At 36.1% G+C, this 6,483-nt stretch overlaps 1 long non-coding RNA gene across 1 annotated transcript; it reads right to left on the reverse strand.

Moving 5' to 3' along the window:
• Positions 1–2,691: 2,691 nt before the first annotated feature.
• LOC115340301 lies at positions 2,692–6,297 on the reverse strand. The gene is made up of 3 exons (XR_005932207.1): positions 6,204–6,297; positions 4,745–5,373; positions 2,692–3,104 (listed from the first exon to the last, which is right to left on the reverse strand). It is a non-coding gene; the product is annotated as an uncharacterized LOC115340301 (long non-coding RNA).
• Between the last annotated feature and the right edge of the window lie 186 nt (positions 6,298–6,483).

Raw genomic sequence — 6,483 nt, forward strand, 5'->3', positions numbered from 1 at the left:
AGGAGAGAATCCCATGTGAAAAGCCTGCTTTTATATGGTTTAGAAGAAAAAAATCCCAACTTCTTGGAAAGACAATTATTAACTTATGGAGTTTTGAGGGTTTGTTTACTATCTTGCACAAATCCAGAGTTCTCAGAATTTGTTGTATGAAGGATATATAAAAATAGCTTCCAAGCAGTTGAGAAAGAGCATCTAGTTTACATATAATGAGCAAACTGTAGTTTTCTTTTTAAAATACAAAGGTAGATCTTATTAATTTATACCAATCTGAGTCCAAAGATGCTGCCTCCTCAGTTCAAGGCTCTGTATTAGTACAAGCAGTTTTCTTAGTCCTCCTCTTAAAAATTGAAGGCATTCTAGATTTTAATTTTCTGATTTTCCCCAAAAGGGGTTTTTATAATGCAGGTTTTTTTCCTGAGGACAAAAGCATTAGGAAAAGGAATTAGGAAAAAGTAAGCAACTGCCTTGGTTTTATCGAAATATGCCTACTCTTCTGGGTGGAACTAACTCAACTAATGGAGGAAGAAAGATGGAAATATATGCAAATGAAATTAAAACTACTGTTTTACTGACAAAAAATTGCCCCAAATGTAATTTTAAAAAAAATGAAAAGTATATAATCACTCTCCGCAGAAACTTATGGTCTGATCAACATGCCACATCTTTTTAAGTGAAAATATACATAATGTATATTTTCTTGAACCTGATGAACCAGTTAGGTACTTTAGGGCATATCCTGTTTATCTGTAGTTTAATGTGGCGAAAAAAACTTAATTCCTTAGCCTCTGCTGCCATCCCGTGGCCATGTACCATCTCTCATTAATGCTAAAACACACCTATCCTGTTAACTTGTTGCACTCTTTCCACTGCTTTATTTACCAGATTCATTATCCATAACACAATCCAATTTCTTCCTCAGTTTTCAGAAATGTCATGAATAATTGGCATTGATTTTTTCCTAGTTTCTGCAGATTAAAATATTTTTTAATGCCAGATAGTGAGCAAGCTGTCATGCAACATAGCAAATCGCTTTAGTGGGTTTGGTTTTTACCATGCTACTGGCATCCTCTGTGAAACTGTTAATTAGAACACATATATTAACCCACAGTGTCCATGCTGCTTTTTCTTTCCCTAAGGAGTTCTATCTGCTACTTCTTTTCTAGGAAGGAAAAACAGCTGAGCAGAGAATAGATTATAAATACATCACTTCATTTTCCTGCTGTGAAACAAAACTAATTCCGTGGAGATCTGCTAAAAAGAAGGAACTTTTTTCTGTATCTGGCTAAAAACGTCAGCATGTTGAAAAAAGCATTTTAGGATAAAGAAGGTTATCTTTTCCTAGCAGAAGCATCATGGAATCTTCTCCCTTGGTTAAAGTTTTAAGTTTTAATAAGCTGAACTATTTTAAGTGGAGAGAAAACAACATACCTGTGAAGTTAAGCTTGAAGTTTTAAATATTCAAAGACAAAATAAAATAAGTAAAAATTCTGCAGCAATCTAGGGTATACACACTACAATACCATGTACTCGCATTTGCACATCTGTACAAATTCTCCTACTTCAGCAAATCTCAGAGGGTTAAAAAATGTATACTTACGTGATATTTCCAAATGTTTAGTCACATATTGGTGTTTTATTAATAGATGATTTTTAAATTAGTTGATGCATTGGAAAGAGGAATTAATTTCTTCCTGGTATTAGATTTCCTGATTGTAAAGACTGTAAAGAAAATACTTACTTGAAATTCTCAGATGTAGTCAGAACCAGCTAGGTCATATCTTTAGACTGATAGGAAAATAAACTGTCTCCATGGGTCATCAAGATATTTTAAGAATGTTCCTAATTTATGTGCATGATAATTTTTGTTGCAATCAATGGGACTAATCCTCTGCTTACAGTCAAGTACAGGTCTTTCTTGTATTACAAAGGCACTCAATATGCACTAATTAATGCCTGAAAGATGACTTAAGCACTGAATAATATCTATGTTTAATTTTAATAATCTGCTAAAATAGTAACAAACATTGAGTAACTCAAGCAGAATCTAAACATTGTATGTTTTGTCATAAGAAAATAGTCCCAGTCACAACATTATGTAAACCTAAATTCTAAGAAGTAAGATTTCCAGTACACTCTAATAGACTTGTTGAAATCTGTATTATCAAAACCAGAAAATTTCTAAAATAACAACAACAAAAAAATCTGTTGCTGAACAAGGCTAAATGCTTTGCATAAAGTAAACATTTTTAATATACATCTCATTTAAGATTGTGTCTAATGCTTATAAATAATTTTCACTGTTAAAATGCTAAAGAAAAATCTAAGAAATTGCCTAAAGGAAAAGGATTCATTGGACATATTTCTGACTGCTGAATTCAGCTGGAGCCATACTGTTGATGTAGGTAGAACAAGAGTTTACCAAATGTATATGGAAGTTGTTTTGGTTGTAAATAAAGATGCAAATTTTTATCCACTTTGAAGTGTTTATGAAGGAATGAAAGTAGGTAAATAAAAATGAGAATGTTTCACTTTAAGCTACAATAAAGGTTCCTTGGAGCCAGGAGGAAATTTAACCTAGATTTAACATCCAGCTCTACTGTACTGTTATGAAAATTCTCCAAGTTCTGTAGCAGCTTCTGTTAACATTTTTAATGAAAAAAAAAAAAAATTGATTAAGAGAAATGTCCTTAGTATATTTGCTTGCTTTCAATTTATTTTATATTGTACCATCTCATATTCTCAGTTTTCAGCATGCCATGGATTGTCACCTTTGGTTTCTGAATAAAATAATCAATCTTAGGTTAATTCACATTTCTGAGAATTATACTCTGCTATATATCAGAGAATTTTAACCTTTATTTTAACTCTTTGTGAACATTTGAGTTGACACAAAACAAAGTTTCATCACCATTATTTAACATGATGATGAGTCAAATCGGTCTTATCCTCTCCTAACCACGATTTTGTATTTAGCAGTTTGCCAGCTGTATTCAAACGTAGGGAGGTGGTTTCATGTAGACTAGATCCTGTAAGAGTCATTCCAAGGGAGGCACATATTGGGCAGTCTTCATGTTTCAGCGGCTGTTGAAGGTATCTTCGACCACCTAAACAGAGAGTGAAACAATACTAAATTATGTGGTTGCATTTGTAATCTACACCTGCTGAACTGAAATACTCACATTTTAATTGAAGGAAACATAGCTAAAGAAAGTTAAATCAAATGGTACAAAACATTCCTTCTGAGTCCTATGCTCCTTCCAACATTATCACTGGAAAGGGCTGAGAAATATTTCATAAGGGAGTGAAGAGAAGCATGGAAGAAAAAGATATGGATGCATGGATGCATGGGAATATGGAGGTAATAGTAAGAGTAACAAAGCTTAAGAAAGGCACAAACAGAAGCAGCTCTTCCTAATGCCACAATCATTGATTTTTTCATGAGCACCAAGAGTACAAACATAACCACAGCCTGGCTTTTTCCTCTGAAATTTGAAGAGTGTCCAACATAGAACATTTACATTGACTTCATTAATTCCCTACTTCATTCACACTTTAAGGAAAGAAAAAAATCTATAATATGCATGAGGAAGTCTTGAGAAATGCTGACTTGAATTTTCCAAATGCACTTTTTTCCTCCTATTCCCCTGCTGATAACAAATATCAGGAACAGTGAGTGCCCTCTTCCCTGCACTGATGGAAAAATTTTCAGATTCTTTATACATGGACCTGCAGTTTTTTAAGTATTCCAAAGATAGGTCAGGCTGACACAAAGATAGTCTTCCCCTTTTTGTTACAGGAATGCTAAAGTTAAACAAATGTTAAAAGAATATAAACAAACAGAACCTCAAATTTAAAACTCTGAAGTTAAAAGTCACTTTGCCCCTCCTCAGAGGTGCTGCAGCGCCTATTGAAATAAATTCTGAGAGTGAGGCTATAGAGAACTGTGCTGGGACCAGCTTGCAGTTGTCCACTGGAACATCAGCAAGAATGTATTAACTCTCCCTCAAACCCCAAATGATCACAGAACCACCTCCCCTAACAAAAAATAAAATAAAGACAGCATAGCACTGGTGTAGCCTCCTAGTTAAAAATGTAAATTAAGCTGTGACTAACCAATTGCTTCTGTAAATTACTATCTATTGCTTAAGCAAAATAAATTGGGAGACAATACAAAACAACAATTCTGTGCCCTTTCCTTTCTGCCTAATCTATAATCCATTAAAGCTGGGTTGATGCAATCATTTTATGAAGCACTTAGAGAGGGGACAGCATAGTGCAAATAGCAAGTCTCTCTGGGAATGTAGGACTATCTTTCTCTGAAAAAATTGTGGACAGAGTTCAAAGCACCATAGTGACCACCTTGTTTTCTTCACACACACAATTTGCAATCACTAAATTGCTTGGAAGTGGTTGTAATACGAGCAGAATACAGTGTTTTCTTTTTCAGCTCTGCAAAATGTGTTGTAGGCCAAAGGATAACCTTTTAAAGACTAAAAAAAAAAAACCCAACACTGGAACTGGAGGATCTGATGAGAATTGCTTAAAATAGAAGGAAGTTACTAATATTATTGCAATTGACACTGTAGCAACATGATTAAACAGTAACAAAAACCCCTCTGCCCTTCTCAGTACATGTAATTTGTTTCAGTTTGCCTATGGCATGTCATATATGCCTGACATTGTCAATATTCCCATGAGTAATCAACACAGGGTAGTGGTCAAAGATCAGATAAACCTCACCAACCTTTAATGTCTGGATCTTTTTTCATGCATTCAATCTCTCTAGATTGTTGATCAAGTCATTAAACTGCTGGTTTTGTATGCCTCAGAAGGGTTTCTCTAACCATCAACAGCCATGCCTTCCGCTTTTTGGTCAAATGTGTTTATATGCACTTATAAGCCTTCAAGCCCCATGGACACACTCTGTGTCCTCTTCTTTCTCAGCCATTTTGGGTTTTTCTTTTCTTTAGCTTTTGGGTGGCTCAGGGATTCTTCAGCTTAATGGGCACAGGACTTGAATGCAGGAGAACAGCCTGTGGCAAGCAACAACCAGTTTCCTTCTTCAGAAGTAGCAGGTTCCTCTGCATCCTAAAGCCTAGTCCTCAGTTCAGCCAAATTAGTGTCTCCAAAGATGCCCAAGTTCACATTGTTGATGAAGCCTACATGTTCTCAGAACTAAGCTATCTACTCCAGCTGCTCACACTGGATCGTGTTCCTTCACGATAAATCCTTTTATCTGTATGTACAACATACATTCCCAGCAAGTGAGGCCCAAGACCTGGGTATGGCCATTCTCCATAAGCAGAAGCAGAGGAAGCGCTGTGTTGATGACAATAGGTTTTCCACCCATTCAGTTTCCTTTTTCTGTAACAGCTGCGGGGAGAAGAAACAAACCCCAGATCCTTCCTAGCCTCTGTTTACTAATACCCATACTCTTTTCAACAGCTGCAATAGCTCTGCCCCTGTGTCTCTGGAAACTTTGGACAGCTGACTGGATAGGAAGAATACGTATTTTTTTATTTCTTCAGAACCTTGCAGTACACTCTTATTAGTTTACCTTTCTTCATATGATGTCAATTAATTACTTTGCATACTTCTATCATTCTGATTCTTTAATGAAAAATTCTTAAAACTCTACAAACTGCTTTTACTTGAGAAGAAAAAGAAGGTGATGAGTAGAAGATTTCCACTTGTCAGACTGAATGGTAAAACATGCTTGACGTTTCCAAATCCCACATCCAAATTAGCAATGCAATCAGAAACAACCATCTGATTGCAAAGTCTTTAGATGTTATGATGGGTTTTCATGATAGTTGTCAAAGAAGGACTGGAATCCACCATTGCTGCAACAAAGCAGTGTTTGATCACAGAATATGAACATGGTAGCACTTTTCTCTACAGTGTAGAAAGCTAAAGTCCCTTTCAGTATTTTCTAAGTTAAGCTGTGGCCCAACATCCAAGAGCTTGCCACTGCTATTTCATGGTGAACAGGAAAAAGTTGTGCCCACATGCTTTATGTCAGAGAAGAATCTCTCTGGTAAGATTTGTCCAAGTAAGGAGAAGCAATTGAAATAGGCCATATCTCATTTTCTGCTCTTATATTCCTTTTTTGGTTTTTTTTGGTCATGGCCCCAGTTCAATTATAGTTTAAAATTCATATATAGCAAGAAAACAGGGATAAGGTAAGAAGTGAAGAGAATCACCAAGCAAAGTCTGTCTTCTCTCAACAGCTCATGGAGCTGAGGCATAAAATAAGGAGAAGGAAAGTACTTCTGTGTCCATGCACGCATCTCAAATACCAGACACTCAGCTCCAGGATCTTTGTGTTATCAGCTGCGCTGCTAGGACTTTGCCAAGGAAAGATACTGTGCGCCTTTTTCTGAAGCTGAAAGGGGAGGCGTCTGAGTTGGCAACCACATGAGGGCCTCCATGCAACAATCCACACAGCTGAAAAGGGAGCGGGCAGAATTTCTCTTGGGAGTT

This window comes from Aquila chrysaetos, chromosome 4 (genome assembly GCF_900496995.4).
Source record: "Aquila chrysaetos chrysaetos chromosome 4, bAquChr1.4, whole genome shotgun sequence".
Classification (NCBI taxonomy): Eukaryota; Metazoa; Chordata; class Aves; order Accipitriformes; family Accipitridae; genus Aquila; species Aquila chrysaetos.